The 22274-nt window shown below is 36.1% G+C and overlaps 1 protein-coding gene across 3 annotated transcripts in view; it reads right to left on the bottom strand.

Moving 5' to 3' along the window:
• Nucleotides 1-21331, bottom strand: part of LOC134847929 (somatostatin receptor type 5-like) — an 87408-nt gene extending 66077 nt beyond the window's left edge. Inside the window, exon 1 of one of the 3 annotated variants that reach the window (XM_063865222.1) lies at nt 21217-21331. The gene's annotated coding sequence lies outside the window, so the exon portion shown is untranslated. The other 2 variants (XM_063865220.1, XM_063865221.1) reach the window with 2 other exon arrangements.
• Nucleotides 21332-22274: the final 943 nt, after the last annotated feature.

Genomic DNA, 22274 nt, shown 5'->3' with positions numbered 1-22274 from the left:
AGAATAGTTGAAAAATACCTCAAAACTAATTTTTATTCAAGAAAACATGTAATCATCATTGTTTTTTCAAGCTTCGGTAAAACTTTATCTATTTCAGCCCGTTTGATGTCTAATTTTTATGTCCCAAATAAATTCAGTGGAGTGCTTGCAATATTCAATAAACTATCTTAATCTCAAACAGTTTAGCTCAAAACAGTTGTAATTGATTTTTTCAATCCACAGCCACATTTTATTGGGACAAAAAATGTTGAAATTTAGGTGTTCAATTTTCTCACCAATTTTTTCAAGAAAAAAAGTTCAGCAAAAAATTTTAAAAAACCAACTATAGCGAAATTAGACTTCTTCTCGAAGTATCAATTAGAATTTAATTGAGCTCGACTATAAATGGCTAGTTTATGCCCTTCTTTAGTTTTTTTACAAATCCTATTTTTCTGAATCAGCAGATCATTGAGCTCAAGCAGACTTTTTTAATATTTCTTTTTTTGCCATTGAAAAAAAGGGTTCTGTTTTCTGGTGTGCATCAAAGTTGTTTTTTTTTCGTAATTTCAATCTTATTCAAATACCACAGACAAAAACAGATGGCATTTGGTGACATAATCTTACAAAATCATTACCTTTGTCTTTTGATACGTTTTCTCAGAAATCAAAATTTTTTTCACCATTACGGAAAGCCGGACTGACCGTTTTGTCTTAGCCGATTTTATAATTGACAATTAAAGGAATGTATCAGAGCGCACGTATCAGAAATATACTCTTGGAAAAAATTTTCAAACAAAAAATTTAAGCGTTCATTTTTTTCTTTCATATTCACCCAAGTACCACAATATGAAAGGTTGTAAAAAAACTTTTTCTTCTGAAGTTTGCCAGGCACTGCGTCAAACAAAATACTTCTACAAAGATTGTCATTTTCAAGTAATTTATTCCAATTCAAAAAAAACTTTGACGACAACTAATCCAAAATTTTTTCACCCAGCAATCTCTAGTTGCGCTAAAAATTGCATTGTTCTAAAATTTCAATTTTTATGGTTTTGTTCTGTTTTTGTCATAGTTTTACTGCAGTTTTTTTGAAAAAATTTGACTTTTCTACCTATAATTTTTGAACGGAGTCTTCATATCATCTGAAAAGTATTGCTGTCCCGAGCTAAAATTTGAAAAGGTTTGTTACCTAAGGTTAAATTTTGTTAGCTTCCGGAGGTCTGAAAATCGTCAACTCACTTTAATTTGGACCATAAAAAATTTTGCGTTATAAAATTTGCGTTACTGATGCTTAAGCGGCTCAAAATTGACTTCACCAAATTGCTTCAGTAATACTAAATTTGCGGGACTGATGCTTATGCGGCTCAAAATTGACTTCACTGAATTGACTTATTCAAGCGTTACTAAAAACTAATCACCAATTTCACTTTCGAGCGTATAGAGAAAAGATATTGATAGAAATTCTGAAAAAAAATCTTTGAAAGAATTTCATCAAGTCTTATTATTCGAGATGATTTATCCAGAAAAGATTCCTCCTTAAAGGCGATTGAAAGTTTCAAAGCATAGCTCGGATACAAACAGACTTGTTTTGTTATCAAAAAAAGTTCAGAGGAACAGAAACAGAAAATGCAGACTAGCAAAACTGCAGACCTTGCAGTGCTGATTTACATTACCCGACAAAATGAGAAAAAAAGAACCTCAAAACGCGTTTTTCTCAAATTGTGTTGACTTTAGACAAAAAAAGATAAACGAAAAACTTGCCAAATTATTACGATGCAATTTCTTTGGCAATGTTCGGACCTGCATTTTTTGGAAAATTAGATCAATTTTTTTTCAGTCAGCCAAGTTTTACGCCAAAACTACCGTGTCAATTGCAGACATAGCTATTTCGAAAAAAAGTTTCTTCTGAGGCCAACTGAGTTTAATGGGTTGTAACCTGAACTTTGTGAAAATTTTTTAGTGTTTTATTTTGGAAGCCACAAAATATCAGTTTTCTATTTCGAATCAATTTTTAACAGATTATAGCCCTCTTAAATTTTGAACAACTTTTTTGGATATTATAGCCCTCTTAAATTTTGAACAATTTTTTGGATATTATAGCCCTCTTAAATTTTGAACAACTTTTTGGATATTATAGCACTCTTAAATTTTGAACAACTTTGAATATTATAGCCCCTTTAAATTTTAAACAACAACTTTTTTGGATATCATAGCCCTCTTAAATTTTGAACAACTTTGGATATTATAGCCCTCTTAAAATTTGTTGAGCTGCCATTTTTATTGTCTAAAAAAACTTTCCGTTTGTGAACAAATTTTTTGGCCCAATTTTTGCAAAAAAAATAGCACAACCTTATTTCTGTTATAATTCTAAGCAGCTCAGTTTTTCTCTAAAATTTATAAATTTTCAAAAGAACGCATTCTGAGTTCCAACCTTTGTACGTTTTGTCCAGAGCGCTGTATATACTGTTAGACGTGACACGAATAAACATTTGTAACAAGTTGTCACTTCACAAAGAAAGAAAAAAGTGAATTCTTACCAAAAATTCAATAAATAACAGCGACAAAAGGCGGATTTATTGTGTTTGCTTGAGTGAACTTCTTCCAACTTTTCCTGAATAATTCACCAGGAGTCTTAAGTGGTGAAATGGCGCAGACCTCTTCACCCATTCATGCCTCTGAAAGAAGGTTTGATTGATGTTTTTCTTTTATCTATGCAAAATATACAGCCAGGGGCGTTTCCAGCGTGTGGTAATTGAAGTATCGGGTATAAAATATCTCAATTTAGACGGTGTCATATCGACTGCTAAGTTGAACGCAGTTTTTTCACATTTCTGATATGCCGGCCGGATTAAACTGCCTGAAAGACTATTCTGGCTGTCTAATCAGTTTAGGGCTCAGATCAATCAACTTTAAATAGTTTTAAATTGAGCAAAGTAAATTGCCCGGAAATTTAAGTCACGGAATCTGCAGAAAGAAAATAAATTGAAAACCCTTCCTTTTATTGACTTTTATTTGATAGCACCATACCAAGCATTGTATAAAAGGCTACTTTAAAATTTCATGAGATTAAGTGTCGTCTGCAAAAAATGGGAGAAAAATTCTCCAAAAAATTGGGAGAACTTTATGTGAAAACCTGTCTGTTCTTTATTTAACTGGCTGATAAGTTCAGCTGTTTTATCGATGTTCTTCTATTTTAAACACCATCACCCCCCCCCCCTCCTCCCACACACACACACACATACACACACACACACGCACATACAACTCATAAATAAAACTGCCATCCAAAAGACAGCCATCCAAAAAAAAACGTTTAAACTCGATTTCTAGTCGAACTTACCGCTGGCTCTTTTTCTGCTTACATCATTGTAAGCTATTGATTTGTTTCTGCTTCGCGTGGGTAAAGAATATTTCGATCTTATTAAAAAATGTATCAAACAAAATCTTTTTATTGAGTTTGTTTATCCTTATATGCTTACCCTTGGTGAATTTTAATTAGGTAGGTTGGTCAGTTTTCACAAGTAGATATCATATGGGAGGTTTCTTACAACACTTAAAATTCTTTGGGTCAGACGAGAGATTAGGTCTGTCTGTGAGAAGGCTTGTCATAAGATGTCATGTCTGTTGCCATAAACAGGAGATGTTATCTCTTGCCAAAGTTTTTAACTGGCTTCTTCCTTCCCCGATTGATGAAAATCGAAATGGAAAAAAGTCTTTTTTTTTTGGCTTTGCGCACCTAAGTATAATGGATTATAGTTGATAATAACGGATTTTCATGATCAAAATCAGGCGCGGATCTAGGAATTTCTCGAGGGCAGGGGGCGGATTTTCAAAAAAGTTAGGAAAATTTTGTCGAACGTTTTTTGTTTTTTTTTCTTAGGTCGACCAAATTGGTTTTCTGAGCTCTCCCAAAACACTCTAAAGACCCTAATTTGACAAAATTTTCTGCGTCGCAGGCAAATTTTCAAAAAAAAGCCAAAAAGGCGTTTTCAGTCACTTTTTGAAACTTTTCGATCAAAAACTAGTATAGATTGCTCTCCCCCCTCAAAATTAGTATAGATTGGCACCAAAGGTGCCTTTAGAAAAATTTTAAGGTCAGTCAGCCAAAAATGGATATCTCAAAGTTGTACAGAGGGGGACCCTTTGGGTCGACAGGGGGTCGAATCCCTGAAGGGTGGGAGAAGCGTCCGCCCCCCCCCCCCCTAAATCCGCTACTGGTCAAAAAAACTATCCATTAAAATCGATTATGCTTGTAAAATTCAGACCGCGAAACAGATTGTGTAGTCATTATATTCGATTGTTTTTGAAAATTAAAAATCAATTATTATAAACTGTAATCCATAATGATTAATTAAAATGGGTTCCGCACTGAATTTTCACGAATAATACTCAATTTTAGTGGATTTTCATTGTCAGTCTCTATAAAATAACATAATAAATCGATAATAATTATAAGTAAAAAATTCCAATAAAACCGATTAAAATCAATTATAATCGAACATTTTAACTATTTTTCAAAACATTTCATCAAAAGAAAAATAATCAAATTTAATTGATTATAGTGGATTATAACCCATTTGTTTGAATCTTTTTGTGTGTTGTTTTCATTATTCATAATATTGTTAAGCTTAATTTAGTTATTCTTTCGCTAAATTTCATTTTTTCCTATTTTCAATTGCGTTGATGAAAATTTACAAAAAGCTACCTATAGATCCCACACCACATACTACAGTTACCTGTCCCGGTAGGGGTGTTTAGTGGGGGTCTGGTAAACATTAAATGCGCAGAAGGAGGGTGATGTGGTTAACGTGGGGGAGGGGGTTGCACGTGGGGGGTGGAATGATGGGGGGGGGGGGGTATGTGGGGGGAGGGTGTTCGTTCGAGTTTAGCTAAAAACTGCAAAAAAGATTAATTAGCTACAAATTTCAATCCATTTTCACGGAATTTATGAAAGAAAAGTAATCTTTTTTATTGAAAACAAAAAATGAATTACAATCGAAAATAAAAATCCATTTTAATGGCATTTTACTTTTTGAAATTAATCGATTAAAATGATTTAAAAGTTGATTAAAAAGAAAACAATTTTATCCACAAATATCCATTATAATCTACTGTCTAATATATACAATTCTTGAGTGTGAGCGCACCCTGAAAAAAAACACAATTATTTCAAAAAAAGCTTTTCAAAACTCAATTTTCGGCTTATTTTTTTTAAATTCAGGTGCAGAAATCTTGGCGAAAATAAAGTTTTTCTAGTGTTTTAGTCAAATTGGATGGCTTCAAAAATGTCTGAAAAAGTTTTGAAATGTTTTTGATTATCAAATCCTCCACCCCTATCGAGATAATCCTAAATCTGCACCTGTATGACCAATAACTATCCGTGAGCGGGTTCTGCCTCCACAATTTGGCAAAACTCATACATGGAAAACTTATGTTTAAAATTTTTCAAAGCATATTCAGAATATGCTTTGGTTGCAAAGATTTTTCAACTCCAAAGTCACATATTACTTCTTTTCTATTCAAAATAATTCAAAAATTATGACCTGGAAAAAAGTTGTGAATATATATTTTTCATTAATTCGAATATACTGATAGTTGAACAAAGTCGAGCGAAGCAGAGCAGGGCCCGGGGAAAGTCGAGCAAACTCAAATTCAAAAATGTCCGGGAAAGTTGAATGAAATCAAATGGCCTCCAGGAATGCCAAACCAGGTCCGCAAAAACTGAGCAGAAATTAAAATCAAATCACTGTTTGACCAGAAAACGATTGAAAAAGCTCTCCCTCTCTCTTCTCACTCTCTCCCTTTCTCTTCTCTCTTTCTCTCTCTCTCTCTCTCTCTCTCTCGCTTTCTCTCTCTCTCACTCAATCAACTCATATCAGATACTCAAGGTTTGTTAAGGCTTACTGTCCACCACACTTCTTTACAGTCGAGCTCTCTTAGTTCTCTTGTCTATCATTTATCTATTTTATTTTGTTTTTTGATAGCTAGCCCGGGATAATAAAACCTTAATTGTGGATTTTATTGAACTATTTTGACTATAAGAACTGTTTTTCTAAAATAAACTTTGTAACTTCAAACACAGCCCAGTATAATGAACACTCGAACACCGTAATATTGCGCTAACTTACCAACTACTTTCGGTTTGTATTATAACTTTTAGTTTTTGTTCACTTTTTTGTTTTAGTTTTTATTTTTATCTTGATACAAAAGTTTTTTTTAAACGCTAATTGGGGGGATGATGTTCAAGATTGAAACTAAAATGAAAGCATATCAAGACCAGCTAGCCTAGCGGAAACGTACTTGACCTGAAACCGAAAGGTCGCCGGTTCGAATCCCGGTCATTCCAAGTATTTTACTAATAAAAAACTTGGAATACACTTGATTTGAACCGGATAAAAAATGTTCCTAAGTCAAACTTGTTTTTAAATGATATTCTGGACATGAACTTAATTAGACTTTGGCCAGAATTGACTTCTAACTTCTGGCAAGCGTGAAAATCCCCACTTATTGGCAAAAGTAGTGACAATAAAGTCGCTTTCGATTTCGATTTTGTTTAAAACTTGATAATTTTGTTCCGAAACAGATATTATTCCGTTGTTTCCTCTTAATGATTTTCGATAATTATTGAAGGAAAAATATATATATATATATTGAAAAATCGTGTTCTCAATCGAGATACATACAGCCAATCTACAGACCGACGATATTCTCGACCGACCCACCAGAGACCGAACACAGGTGGAAACATGGTCCGACGACAATTGACGACAAACCAGACGAAACCCTTGAAGACTCAGTTTTTTGTGAGTGAGAAGTACCTCAGTGAAAGGTGATTGTGCAATTTCACGAAGTTGTATGCAGACAGCTACCTAGAAGTGAGACAGGAATCTCCCCAACCGTTTTTGATGGCCGAAGTTGACAAAAAAAAACAATTGTAAGACGTAACTTTTCAGTTTAGTTTCTTCATAAACCACAGCTATAATTGTTTTACGATCCTTTAAAGTTTTTTATTGTGACCCATCAAATCCATTCAGTGTGCTAAAACGTTGATTTCATTATGTTTACCGTGCTTTTGCCAATAGTCTAACCCGAATACCCCACCCAGAAAAATCAAAATCCAAAAAAAAAATCGAAAATTGAAAAAATTTGATAAAATTTAAAATTTTGGTTTCATTTGCTAGTTTATAGTTAGTAGTCGATAACTCAAACCCGAACCCACCGTTCCGACCCGTTAGAAAAAAAAATTTGTGAAAATATTTGAGAAAATTTTCGCAAAAAATTGAAAAAACCGAAATCGACCCCAAATCGTCTAATTTCGGTACCAAACTGACGTAGACGATAAGAAGAAAAAAAAATTTTCCAAAAAAAAAAAAAATTGTCATTTTTTTTGTGAAAAAAAAAACAGCACGACAAACGTAAGCACCGCAAAATTACGCAGTGTACAGACCCGTTAGCACTATATCAAGTCAATCCCTTTGAGTTTTTGCAACTCCGGTTGTTTCTGAGCAGGTTTGATATTCTCAAAATCCGGTTGACTTGATCCTCCCAGATTTTTTTTATCGTGCCGAATGCCGTCGTAAATGTATATATTAGCCGCTAGCTCGCTCTCTCGTGCTCATAAAACGCTACGTATAGCCGAGCAAAACCGTTTATCGCAATACTGTTATGCCCTTGGTGGTTTAAATCTCAACCACAAGTACCAATCAAAACGTGCCCAAATTTTTTAGACGGCGAATTAGCCCGTAGAAATGATATAATAATCTGGCACGACCTGATCAACAATTCAATCAGCAAGCAAAATAGTAACAACGATACAGCACTCACGGAATTCGAACTGCGCAACCTTCTGCTTTATTACAAAAGTAATATTGCTGCAATTGTATATTGTCAACGAGTCGAAACTCCTAATATCTACGATTTGCTTTGCTCAACGGGTATTTTAATTTTAAGCGTGACTGGCGACTTAATCTCTAAGCGTAAGCAGAAAGACTATCGCTTATTCCGTCAGTACTTCCAAATTCACCAAGAAACTGACCTTGAACTAAAGTCTTTCTCGATAGTCCGAAGTAATACGGCAAACTTAAGAAAAATAAAGAACAAAAAAAGCGACCCTCTCAAAAAAAACGTCGTGCCGAACGCAACCGCCGCCTAGCTGTCGAATCTGCAGCAAAGAACCTTTGATATTCTTTGTAGTGTCAATGTATTTCAACTTGTAATTTAATTCTAAATTACTGGTTTCCTTTTTTTTTATTTCCGCTCGCTCTAAATCGTAAAGGTGATCTTCCCCTACCCCCTTTTAAAGTAAAGTGTGACAATCTTTATTGCAACTCCGGTTTTTTCTGAGCAGGTGTGAAGAGTGACATCACACTTGACTTTTTAATCCCCTTTTTTTGATAGTTCACAACCGCCCGCTTTTCCTTTATTTAAAGCTAAGTCATGACAGACAAGCAAGCTCAGAAGCTGTCTAGGTGTTTTTACGGACGTAGGAAATATGAGGAGGACTTTTATAGGCTCTATTCAGATCTGAAAGACTCACTCATAGCAAAGGTAAGAACAGTCAAAGTTGAAAGGTCTATCCAGCAGTGCCAAATAGCAATAGAAAACGCAATAAGGAAAAACGACGACCTTCGCATTCTTGCTCAAAAAACGCTAGAACCTAGCAGTGCTCTCACTGATCTTGACACTTGGTTGATCAGCATTACTTGCGCTCGAGATGAAATGCTGGAATTGTCAATTAAGCACTTGGAAATGGCGAAAACTTTGTTTCCAGAGACTGGAGATGCTGCCCGCAAGCATCGTGAGCTGCTTCAACTGTCAGCCGGTCCACCCGATTTAGTTCCCTGCACTCTAGAGCGTCTTCAATGACTTCCAGTCAGCGCAAACGCGAACTCGAAATAGCAAAATTGCGACGTCTTGAAATCGAGCGACAAAATGAAACAGGTATCCGCCTAAAAGAAAAAGAAAACGAATTGGCTCTTGAGAGACTTGTTGAGGAGAACAAACGAAAGCTCAATGAGGGCAAAATAGTTGAAACAGAGTTAATGGATGATGATTCGGACATTGATACTGACATCAATAAAACCGCTATGCCTTCGAGTAGAACACAACAAGTTGTCGCTGAAACCCGAACAAAAGATTGGGTAGATGAAGCACTCGTTACACATTCGTCGGAACTTGCATCAACTATAACCATTGTTCCCCGACAAGAACCTCAACCTCCGGGCATCGCCAATTTGGTTTCTTCGTCTCTACCACCAAGCACGGTTGATCTAATAAACGTACACCTTTTTCCATCCAGTAGCAACCCAAGCGTTTGCCTACCATTACAATCGGTCGTATCATCTACCGTTCATAATTTGAAGATTCCTTCTCACCCTCTCCCACCGCCGCCGCCACCACCCCCGCCCCCGCCCCCGTCTTTGTCCCCGCTTCCTTTCATTCCACGTATGCCAGCAAAAATGGTCCCCACATTACATGCTTCTGTCCCAATTAATACAACAGCCAATACGGCAACCCAGCCGGTGAACCTGATTCCTGTTACTGCTCCACCAGCGAGTATTAATAACTCAACTCGTGTTTCAACAAATCACACATCCTTCAACCATCCACATCCAGTTCGTTATATACCCAATATGAATAACTGGAGAATGGCACCTCCAACCACCGCGCCATTTACCGCATCAGATTCTACAGTACCACAGGCGTTAAATACCGTTCAAACTGTCACACCAATAGTGCAACCACCACTTTCACAAAACCCGTGCACTGTTGGAGGAACAGTGTTTTACAATAACCAAGCGCAAGTGTTAACATAGCAGTTGTCTCAAGTCCCCAGCTATCCACATAGTGCCTTAGCTTATCCGACATCATTTGTTCCTCAGCCACACAATTTGGCTTCAACCTCAGTTCAACTACCACCTTATGCAGTAACCCTTGAAGGTTTAAAGGAAATACTAACTTTCAACCGTAAGGATCCATTACCACCGTGGAACCTTAGGAAATACGGTGGCTGTTCACTTCAGTGGTTTGAATGGATTGGACAATTCCGAAGTGCTGTGGACTCTCAAAAATTGTCAGATGATGTTAAGCTGGACTACCTTAAATGATTAGTCAAAGATAAAGCTGAGACTGCTATAGCTGAGTTTGCCTATAGTGGTACGATGTACAAAGATGCTCTAATAAACGTACACCTTTTTCCATCCAGTAGCAACCCAAACGATTGCCTACCATTACAATCGGTGGTATCATCTACCGTTCATAATTTGAAGATTCCTTCTCTTGAGAGAAAATTTGGCCAATCTCAAATAATAATACGTGCAAACTGGACAAACTTTATAATTCACCGCCCGTTAAGATGCATAGTTCCGACAGCATCATAAGTTTTGCATCCATGATAGCAAGCATAGTTGGAGTGCTCAAATATTTACATTACCACGCAGACCTTGAAAGTGCAACACTTCTCGATAAAGCAAAAGAGAAGCTTCCACCTAATATGAAAGAGTCTTGGTCGTTCCACACCGTAAAACGGAGTTTGTATGCTCCGTCTTTAATTGATTTCAATCATTGGCTGGAGGATAAAGCTGAAGCGCATGAACGTATGCGTCCTTCATCAAATTACAATAGAAATCAAGATAATTCGGTTCGGACAAAAACCAATCTTAAAATGTTTGCCGCAAACTCGCAAGCTAAGTTTGACGCAAATATTCAATATAGTCCATGTTTAGTTTGTAAAGGCAAACATTCAATTTTTAAATGTAGCGTTTTTAAAGAAAAGACTCCAACACAGCGTGCTAAATTTTTCGCAGAAAATAAGCTTTGCTTTTCTTGTTTTCAAGGAAATCACATGTTTAGGAAATGTCCCAAGCCCAAAACTTGTCCTAAACCACAGTGCAAGAGCACTCATAATGTGTTACTGCACGGCGCAGAACGCGTTTTCCCTACAAATAACCAATCTGGTCATGCACCGCACACAACTGCAGCCAATCCCGCAGTTCAAACTCCATTTAGACCCACGACGCAAAACAATACTTGTGGGACATCTCTTATGAATCTAAAAGGACTGATGCCACTTATAAATCTCACATTATCATCAAATGACTCTGAAACCACCGCACTTGTGTTATGTGACACAGCTTGCAGTCACTCTTGTATTTCACCTGAACTCGCTCGCAGACTCAATCTGACAGGTAGAAAAATTGATTTGACTGTCAATGGTGCCAATTGTTCCGTAGAAATTACTTCAGAACAAGTTGATTTGAACGTTTCTTCTAAATGTTATCCAGATATTTTAGAAGCATCAACCATACATGATGGTGATAGATACGCCGTTGAGATGCTTTGAGCCGAAGACCACTCACAGTTGCTCAACAACTACTACTCCGCCTTAGCACAACTTAAATCTCTGGAAAAACGTTTAGACAAAGACACAAACCTCAGGACTTTATACGCAAAAAAAACATTCAAGAAGATTTTGACAAAGGTTATATCATCAAAGTGAATACACATGACTGCACAAATCGTCCCGCTAGGGAATGGTATCTTCCTCATCACCCCGTGATTAATCCAAATAAACCTGGAAAAGTCCGCCGCGTCCTAAATGGTGCAGCCAAATTTCATGGATCGTCTTTTAATAAGGTTCTTTTGGTTGGCCCAGATTTGCTTCAGAATCTGCTGGCCGTCCTAATGAGATTCCGTCAGCATCAACATGCAGTATCAGTTGATATTGAAGGCATGTTCCTTCAGGTTGGTATTCTCCCAATCGACCAACTGTCACTTCGTTTTCTGTGGCGGGAGGATCCCACAACCGATGAGGTAACGTATCAATACACGCGACACATTTTTGGACCTCGTGACTCGCCCACATGTGCTTATTTTGCTCTTCAAAAGACAGCTCGCGACAATCAAGTCTTGTTCCCCGACGCAGCGTCAGCCGTGATGCAAAAATTCTATATGGACGATTATGTTGATTCCTTTCCCGAACCTGAAAAGGCATTAAAATTAAGTAAGGACCTTGTAGAACTACTTAAGTTAGGAGGATTTAAGTTGACAAAATTCGTGAGCAATGTCAAAGAGATTCAGAAAGAGTTATGTACGTCAAGCGACAATTTAAGTCAAGTTAAGGAGATTCTAAGTAGTGAAGGTCAAGAATCGCATGTTCTAGGTTTGAAATGGGATCACGTTCTCGATACATTGGTAGTTAGTCGAGGTGTAAACAGAGATCTGAAGGATACTGTTACCAAACGTACAGTTCTAAGTTTTGACTCTTCAGTTTTCGACCCTATTGGGTTAGTCACTCCGTACACTGTCAGAGCCCGACTACTTCCTAAAGATATTTGGAGAATCAGTGGTCAACAATGGGATAACCCACTTCTTTTGGACTTGAATGCCAAATTCCTCGAATGGCGGTCTGGTCTACCCATCCTGGGTCAACTGATCATACCGAGATGCTACTTTGCATCCGCAGTTGACAAAATTGAACTCCATATGTTTGGTGACAGTTCACAGGAAATCTTCTGTGCAGTTGGATTTCTCCGTGCGCGTATTATTGATACACATGAGACAAAACTCGCCTTCATTTTGGGTAAAGCCCGCGTAGCAGCAATGAAGGCTATTTCCATCCCAAACTTAGAGCTGCAAGCTTCTTTGCTTGCTACACGCCTCAAAATAGATATCATGAAAGCACTTTCGATCACTACAAATGATGTCTTTATGTGGACTGACAGCACCACTGTGCTACAATGGCTCCATTCGACTGCAAAGCAGCCAGTATTCGTCGCTAATCGAGTAGGCGAAATACTGGAAGTTACCACTGTCGACGAATGGTATCACGTAGATACTGAAAACAACCCAGCTGATACTGGTACTCGAGGTATTGCCGCTGAAGCCTTGAAGTACAGCAGCTGGATTCAAGGTCCCAGCTTCCTCAGAACCAGTGATTGGCCCTTTCGACCAAATGTCGATGTGATTACAAAAATAAAATTAAAAGGTCCTATCGATGATGTCATTGATACTGCCACTAATTTTGTAATCAATCCGTCAGTCCCTGAACCCGTCATTAAGTGGAAACGTTACAGCTCGTTTTCAAAATAATGCGCGTAGTAGCATTCATCCTCCGATTAAATCCTAAATTTAATCATTTCCGTGGAACAATCGCTATTATCGTTAAACCGTCTGAGATAGATAATTCTCAACGAATGTTGTTTCTTCTTTCTCAAAAAGAAGCGTTCCCCTCAGAGTTCAAATTATTGAGTTATGAGAAATATGTTAAGAATGTAAGCCCTATTGCAACTCTCTCCCCATACATTGACCCCGATGGACTTCTTAGATCCATAGGACGCATTAGTCGTCTCTCTGAACTCGAATTTAAAAATAAATATCCCATCATACTTGATGGCCGTCATCCATTAGTCAAATTGTTTGTGGCTCATCAACACAACAAACATGAGCATCCGTCAATTGACTACCTGCGATCTGTCATCCAGATAGAATATGCAATCTTAAAATTAAGATCATTGCTCCGTAACATTGAACTTAATTGTAAAAACTGCCGAAAGCGAAAGTTGAAAACCATCACCCCTTTCATGTCTGATCTGCCAATTGAGCGTCATGGATACCGCCAAGCGCCCTTCAACAATTGCGGAGTCGATTACTTCGGACCCTTTCACGTAACAATCCGTAGGAGTTCGGAGAAACGTTGGGCGTTTTTGTTCACTTGTTTGATCACTAGAGCCATCCATATTGAAGTCGTACCATCAATGGATTCAAGCTCCTGTGTCATGGGAGAAGCACGATTCATCGCTAGACGAGGAACTCCATCGAAAATTTGGTCTGATAATGGTACAAACTTTGTCGGTGCAGAGAAAGAGTTTCTTCTGTGTACTCGAGCATGGAATGATCTTGCGCCCGCCCTCCTTGTCCACAAAGGCATCGAATGGAAGTATAACCCACCATCTTCGCCACGTCATGGTGGCTCTTGGGAACGTCTTGTACGTAGTTGCAAGAGAGTTTTCTACTCCATCCTCACACCCCGTAAATTAACCGACGAGGTACTCCAGACCACATTTTCTCTGGTGGAACAGTCCCTCAATGCGCGTCCACTTACAGCGGTAAGCAGTGACCCTAATGAGATTGAGGCTTTAACACCAAATCACTTCTTGATAGGCCAGCGCTCAGTTAGTTTCCCGTCGATTGCGACGGACGAACATTTCGATCATCGAAAGCGTTATCTTCGCGCACAAGGCTACGCTAACGCCATCTGGTCTAGATGGCTACGCGAGTACGTTCCGGCTCTCAACAAACGCCGTAAATGGCACACACCTACCGAACAAGAACTCAAAGCCGGAGATCTTGTTTGGATCGTCGAGGATAGTAGCCCGCGTGGTTACTACCCTCTCGCTCGCGTCAAAACGCTTAACTATGGCAAAGACGCTACCGCCCGTTCCGCACTCCTTAAAACCGCAACAGGAGATTTAACCCGACCTCGCCCCAGTTCTCGCTCCGTTGGGGCCCGAGGATGTTCAAGATTGAAACTAAAATGTAAGCATATCAAGACCAGCTAGTCTAGCGGTAACTTACTTGACCTGAAACCGAAAGGTCGCCGGTTCAAATCCCGGTCATTCCAAGTATTTTATTACTAAAAAACTTGGAATACACTTGATTTGAACCGGATAAAAAATGTTCCTAAATCAAACTTGTTTTTAAATGATGTTCTGGACATGAACTTAATTAGACTGTGGCCAGAATTGACTTCTAACTTCTGGCAAGCGTGAAAATCCCCACTTATTGGCAAAAGTAGTGACAATAAAGTCGCTTTCGATTTCGATTTCGTTTAAAACTTGATAATTTTGTTCCGAAACAGATATTATTCCGTTGTTTCCTCTTAATGATTTTCGATAATTATTGAAGGAAAAATATATATATATTGAACAAACGTATTCTTAATCGAGATACATACAGCCAATCTACAGACCGACGATATACTCGACCGACCCACCACAGACCGAACACAGGTGGAAACAGATGAAGTAAATTTATGAAGTATTGTGGGTGATATTTTACAAAGAAGATACATGAAATTTGCCGTGTTTTTTGTGGAGATACGTGCTTAAAATATTGATTATGGCTGCTGTGTTTTATCATTAAACCTGGAATTTGGAGACTCACAAAACACCTGTTGTGCATGAAATAAAAGTTGAAAGAGAGAAGTTTTGGTAATTGACTTGAAAATTAGTCTGTAACAAAAAGTATAATTGGTCATATTTTAAGAGATCCTTCATATTTTAATATTTTTGCGTTTGTAACTAGTTATAATTATGGTCAAAGTACAATTTGATTATAAGCAATTCTTGTTCTGATTTGCAAAAACAAATTATAAAAGTTTTCTGCACGGGTTATATTTTACTGCGAGTTTTCGGAAACACGACAAAGTGTTGGTGCTTGGTATAACGTTAAGACAAACTTTGATTTTGATTTTAGCCCTTTTTGAACAAAACTGTAGAAACCACCAATGCTGTTTTACACGTTTCGAACTCCCAGTCACAGAATAATTATTCACCTGTGATTTTTTTTCAAACTAAGATGGTTCGAAAATGCCTAATTTTGCTATTTTAGAACAACAAAGAGCCGATTTCACTAACGCATCAACGCCAACTTTTTATAAATCTCAGAAACCTTTCCTAGTTGTTCGTTCTTAATCATAAAACGCTTTTTTATAGTGCTTAATTAAAATATCCGGTCCAAATAAAAAAAACTTGAAAATTAAAACGATTTTTTCCGAAATTGGGTTGATTCTACACAAAATTGATGAACACAAAACTTGCCTAAAAATTAAGCAAAAATATTATAGTGCATACTTTGATTTATTCGGCCCAAAATTTCACCGCAAAACTAGATAAATTTTCAATAAATAACTATTTTTTTGTTCGACAACCAAAAATTGTCGTTTTTATAACATTAAATGCAATTTTAATTTGGTATAATAAGCTTTATCTGTTAATACCCAGAGAATAAAATGTTAACACATCAGGGGCCGATTTGGAGGGGGGTAAAACTTTTCTAAGGCGCCTCTGGCGCCAGCAATTTTAACTCTTAGGGGGAGCGCGCGCCAAAAAGAAAACGCATTTTTTGTCAAAATTTTCCCAAAAACGGCTTTTATGACCTGTTTTTTTAAAGTGCCCAAAAACGGCTTTTATGACCTGTTTTTTTTAATTTGCCTGGGGCGCAGAAAATTTGTCCAAAACAGCGTCGTTTTAGTGCTTAGGAGAGCTCGGAAAATCAATTTGGTAGACCTAAAAAAAGGTTGTCAAAAGTTTCTGAAAATCCGCCCCCCCCTTCGAGAAAATCCTAGATCCGCCCCTGCAACACGTTTCAATTTTTTCTCACAATTTGCCTCAGCAGCTTCCTAAACGAAAGGATAAATCTTATGCCTAATCACGATATGTCTCTATAAATTTTATTGGCTAATTTCGGTTGCTACTTTATGAAGCCACCTTTTTCAGTTTCTTTTTTTTTATAGTTTTTTTTTTCAGTTGAGAAGTAATTCGCCGCATACTTTGGAATTTTTTTGTCGTCTAATATTGAAAAATTAACTGGGAAAAAATTTGGACCTTGTTATTGATAAAGTAAAGAAACAAAATTAAATTTCTAAGTTTGATTTTTCAGTTTTTATTTGTTTTCTCCGGTTGATTAAATTTAGCACTGTGCATCATTTTGAACTTTTCAGAGCGTGTGAGAGCTAAAAATTTAAAACACAATCTGTAATACAACGATCATTTTTTTTCAGTTTGTTTTTTTGTAATTATTTTTTTCAGTGTTGAAATACTTTGTCGCCTACTTTGGAAAATTTTCGTCGCCTAAAATCAGAATAAAATACTGGGAGTAATAATCTGCAATAAGCCGAAACATTTTTTTTCCATTTTTCATCCCCTTTGTAAAATTACAAAACAAAATTGTTTAAACTTTTTTCATACCTCATTTTGCATGTAAGAAGCGTTGTAAAAACTGTTCACTTGTTCGCGCTAAGACGTTTCTATAAAAATGGGAAAATCAAAAAACATTTTAAGCAAGTTTTCATTTTTCATGAAATGAAAATCAGAAAAATCAGAGCCTCTTTTCCAGTTCCCCCTTTCAAATTCAAATTTGAAAAGCTCATTTAACATTGTCATAATGCAATGAAATTTGGCGTGATGAAGAAATCGACAACTTTGAACAGATTTGTTCTTCATACTTTACTTCGTAACATCACGCATTTAGCCGTAATAACACGTAAAACAAACATAAATATCGGTATTTTGAAAGGGGGGACTGGAAAAGAGCCAATCAGAAGGCTGTTTCAATTCTCGTATCTTTTCCAGCCCCCCCCTTTTCAAAATACCGAGCTTTATGTTTGTTTTAGGTGTTATTACGGCTAAATGCGCGATGTTACGCTGTAAAGTATGAAAAACAAAGCTGTTTACACTTGTCTATTTGTTCACCACGCTAAATTTCACTGCATTATGACATCGTTAAATAAGCCTTTCAAAATCGAATTTGAAGGGGGGAAGTGGAAAAGAGCCCAATTCTCAAACATTGCAGAAAAGTTTGCTGGGAGATCAAGAGATTAGTATCTTGCAGGTAGTTTGAATAAAAGAATGAATGTAAAGTCTAAAATTAACGCAGGAATTAGACCCAACCAAGAAATTTGGGAATAGAAACCTAAGTTTTCATTATTTTGTTAAAAAATTTTTTCTATTTTTTGTCATGCATTTGATAAAAAACGGTATCAAATCCCAATTAATTCATGAAAGTTTTCGTCAAACAATTTTATCAAATTCAGCAAAGTCTAACGGAGAACGGAGACAGTTTGGCTCAAAAAATTTGAATTTTGACTCAAAAATTTTCGACACTTTTGGTCGAATCATTAGTCTAGTCAGGGGAGGATCTAGGATTTTCTCGAGAGGGGGGGGGGGGGGTTGGATATTCAAAAATGTCGAAGTTTTTGTCGATTTTTTTTGGATCGGCCAAATCATTACGAGTCCAAACTGTGCACTGGATAGGCGCACAATTTTGTGTCTGTATGTTCCTGGATTCCAGAGACAAGTCCTTAAACATGTTAAAAATTTGTCGAAACTATCAAAGGAAAGTATAAAACAAATGAAGAACAAAGGGGGCGTCCTTGTTGCGGAATCCGCTTGCAATGCACAAAATGCACAGTTTGGCCTCGTAATGATTGATTTTCCGAGCTCTCCCAAAGCACTAAGGAGACCATGTTTTGGCCAACAATTTTGCGTCTCACGCGAATGTTTAAAAAAACAGGTCAAAAAGCCGTTCTTAGGCATTTTTTGAAAATTTTGATAGAAAAAATCTCGTTCTTTTGGCGCGCACACCCCTCTCAAAATTAGTTTATATATATATAAAAGCAGGGGCGGATCTAGGATTTTCACGAGGGGGCGGACTCTCAAAAATTTTTGAAAATTTTGACGACTTTTTATTAGGTCGGCCAAATTGATTTTCCGATCTCTCCTAAAGCAGTAAAAAGACGCTGACAAATTTTTGAAAAAACAGGTCCGAAAAGCCGCTTAGGAAAATTTTAGGGTCCGTCATCAAAAATGGATACCTCAAAATAGTACCGAAGGGGGAACTTTTGGGTCGGCAGGGGGTCGAATCCCCCCCTAAATCCGCCCCTGATTTTATGAATTTAACCAGTCTTCTTTGTTTGCGAAAACCATTTACCATAATAGCTGCCAGCGCCGACCATAAAATTCAAGTAATAATTTCTGGATTAACAAGAAGGATAAACTGGGTCAGTCATAATTAATCATAATCACGAATTAACGTTTCAGGGTATAAAGTTTCCAGGGTCCAGAGTAAAATATAAAATTACGAAGGATTATTACTCATATTTTGTCATGTTTGAAACTAACTGCGTTTAAAAGTCAATTTGAGGTCGCACAATTTCAAAGGTTTTTTTTCGAAAACTTGAAAAAAAAAATGGTCAAAAAAAAATTATGAAAACATATTGAAAGGAACTTAATTTATTCCATACTAAGCAACTGACATTGATAACAGTTTTCCTGAAAATTTAAAAGAAGAAATTCGCAATTATAACCGATTATAATCGATTATAATCGATTAAAAATGGATTGTTTTGCTTTAAAAAAAGGTTCATTTTCTTCCAAAAATAATCGATTATAATCGATTATATTCGGATTATATTGCTTAGAAAAATAGTATCATTATAATCCATTTTTAATCGATTATCATCGATTATTTTTGTAATTTTGTTGAGACTGTCAACAAAAATCCAATATAATCGATTATTATCCATGAAACTTCGGTGCGGGTAGTCATGAAAATTTTCCTGCAATATTTTGCACCAATGTAATTGTATGACTAGCGCTTTTAGTCAATTTCTAGAAGTAGTATGAATAGCTTTTTTGGATCAGCTTGTAATGACAGTTTAAATGTTCGATTTTTTATCTGGCAGATAGTTTGCTAATCTTCTCTGTGCTATCTGCTGCGTTGCTGTTAAAATCTCAGTCTCAAATGTTAGTTCAATTTAGTTTCAGTAGAATGTGGTAAGATCATGTCTCGACATAAGGCATTTTTATCTCGACTCTGACTGATTTTAATATTTCCGCTTGATTCTATTTTAAGGTAGATTTGGACCCGTGCAGAATTCACTGAACACATATCAGCCGTTTTTAGTATATGCTTATACTATACTAAGCAAATGATCAAGACAGATTCAGCGTCTAAAAATGATTAATTTAGGCGCGCCGCACATTTTTCTGTTTAAACTTGGTATAAAGGATGTTTTTTTATAACTATCTACTCTAAAAAAAGTTAAGGTTCTTGTAAAACAATGTCGATATTACTTTACCTATAACAAGTTTTTACCCCCAAAACTACTAATTCAAAGTTTAATATGTACAAGGCCCAAGCCCCGATATATTCAACAGAAAACATTAGCTTTTACAAGTCGTGACCTATGTCCTGTTATGATGATTAAAAGATGATTTTTTATGCAAATTGTCTGCTATGATGAACTTTTATGCAAAATTTCTGCTATGATGAACCTCTATTCAATTTGTCTGCTATTTTTATAGTCTTGCAAAACGATAATTAGCCCGCTAAGTACTGTCACAAATCCTTTCGACTATATCATTAGGACAAAAACTCCCCCCGGTTCAATGACTTTCTGATGTAACCTCATTATTTTGTCCATTATGAAAATCACCTCCAGTTGAAATATTTTTGCTTCATGCAGCGGGGTAAAAGTGCTATAGCTCAATTAGCAAAGGAGATATATTCAAAACTACCCTGATTGAAAAAATTTTAAAAGCAAAGGTTGTTTAGGTTGACAATTTTTAAATCAGTTTATTATAAAAACTCAATTAAATCTATTCTAGCTTGTTCAAAATACGGGCGTAACGTGCGTATGTTTAGGTTGACTTGAAACCTAATAGTTATTTTTTTTATTTTCGAAAGCTTTCAGCCACTAATGACAATTACGAAAGAAAATTAAGGCAGCAGAAGCTTTAAGACGGGGAAACTCAAACCCCAACAACTTAATCTCCTGCGAGTTTTCCGTTTTCCCCGTACTTGGGTTTTCTAAGTTGCACTTACTTAATTTCCTTTTAAGTTGATAGTTTTTAATGGAAAACGGAAGCTAAAAATCACAAGCTCCATTCTTAGGAAAGCTCAGACTCTTTTCAACTCTTTTAAAATGATTTTCATGAAGACAAGTTTGATTAAAAAAGCGACAAAAATTGAGTAAAAAAAATACTGAGACAAAAATTTTTTTAAATACTTTACCTTGGAATGAAAAGTTTGCGTATAAAAGACACCGTACAACAAAAGGCATTTTCTTGGTCTACTTAGAAAATGCTTTTCGTTGTATGGTGCTTTTCGTTTATTTTACGACAAAAATATTTTTCAATGTAAAGTAAATAGATATAAAATAAAAACCCACGTTCGATTCCCAAATATACTACGGATTGCCGACGCTGTTGCTTTTCATAGATCCCAAAACTTCTCTACCACAACAATCTAAGCAGAGAAATGCAAAAATGAGTATAAGGTTTTGTGAGAACGAAAAAAAAATTACGTTTCTAGAAACATTTTTTAAAATTTCAAATTATTAGAAAACACGGCAAAAGAATTAGGCTTCGTGAACATCAACAACGAGAGAAAAATTCGAAATTTGTTAATAATCAATAGCATTTTTATAAGGCAAATATTATACAAAAACTCACAACTGACCTTTTCATATGCCACCGAGCGGATATAATTGTTTCTATTTTATCTTCATCATTTGAGATCAAATTTTCTTCACCAACTTCAATTAAATTCATGAAGATTCAGCGGAAAAAAATCGAATGTAAAAAAACTAAACGGAAATAAAAACAAAATGAGAAAAAAAATGTAAAACAGAAAACAACAGGAAAAATGTTTTTTGAAGTAGCTGTTTGTTTTCTATGCTGCTAATTACCAAAAAAAAATGTGGTTCGTGCCATTGATTTCAAAACGAATTGAAACTGTTTGTAAACTTATCTAGTTTGGATTCTAGAATGAAACAAATTTCAGTCTAGTGCACAGCCGTGAAAAAATCGTATCTATAAAGTTTTAAAAACGCAGCAACTCCACCTTGCGAATTTGAATTAGAGATACCACGCCTTTTTTGTCTATTGTCTCATATGCGATGATGTATAAGAACTGAATATGTCTTTCATTACTGAAATGTTTTGTTTTCACTGGGTTAAGTTTTCAAAAAAAAAATTTCTTGCCGAAATTAGTTCGTTTCCAGCCTTAACGTCTGTTACCGATTGATACTTACAATTTCTGAAAGACAATAAATCAATTCAATTTCTAGTGTGGGATGTCAATTTACGATTAGTTTTCAGAACCATATGCCAAAAGATCATACTAAATCACACTTGCGCATAAACTTTAATTAATTAAACTATTTGTTTAGTTGACAATTTTTTTATCAATCTATAAAATGTGCCACCTATTTTATTTAAATGTTCAATATGCTATAAGAAGTTCAAGTTTTTCTCCAGAATTATACCAAGGCAGGGGAAAATAAGTGTGCTCAATTACATGATTGTTTATTTGCACTTGTGATGTTTCTGTTAGACATTTTTTATTGTTAGCAGATAGTGACGTTTTTTTTAAATAAGTTTTTTAATAAGTTGATATAAATTAATCTAATAAACTTAAAACAATCAAGATGCTAATTGGAGCTCAATCTCTTATTTTTTTTCTAAGTTTGCTCTTAAACAAACGAAAGACTAAAATCAACATATCAGAAAGACTAT

Source organism: Symsagittifera roscoffensis, chromosome 6 (assembly GCF_963678635.1).
Source record: "Symsagittifera roscoffensis chromosome 6, txSymRosc1.1, whole genome shotgun sequence".
In the NCBI taxonomy this organism is placed as follows: Eukaryota; Metazoa; Xenacoelomorpha; order Acoela; family Convolutidae; genus Symsagittifera; species Symsagittifera roscoffensis.
This window is presented reverse-complemented; position numbering and strand designations above follow the sequence as displayed.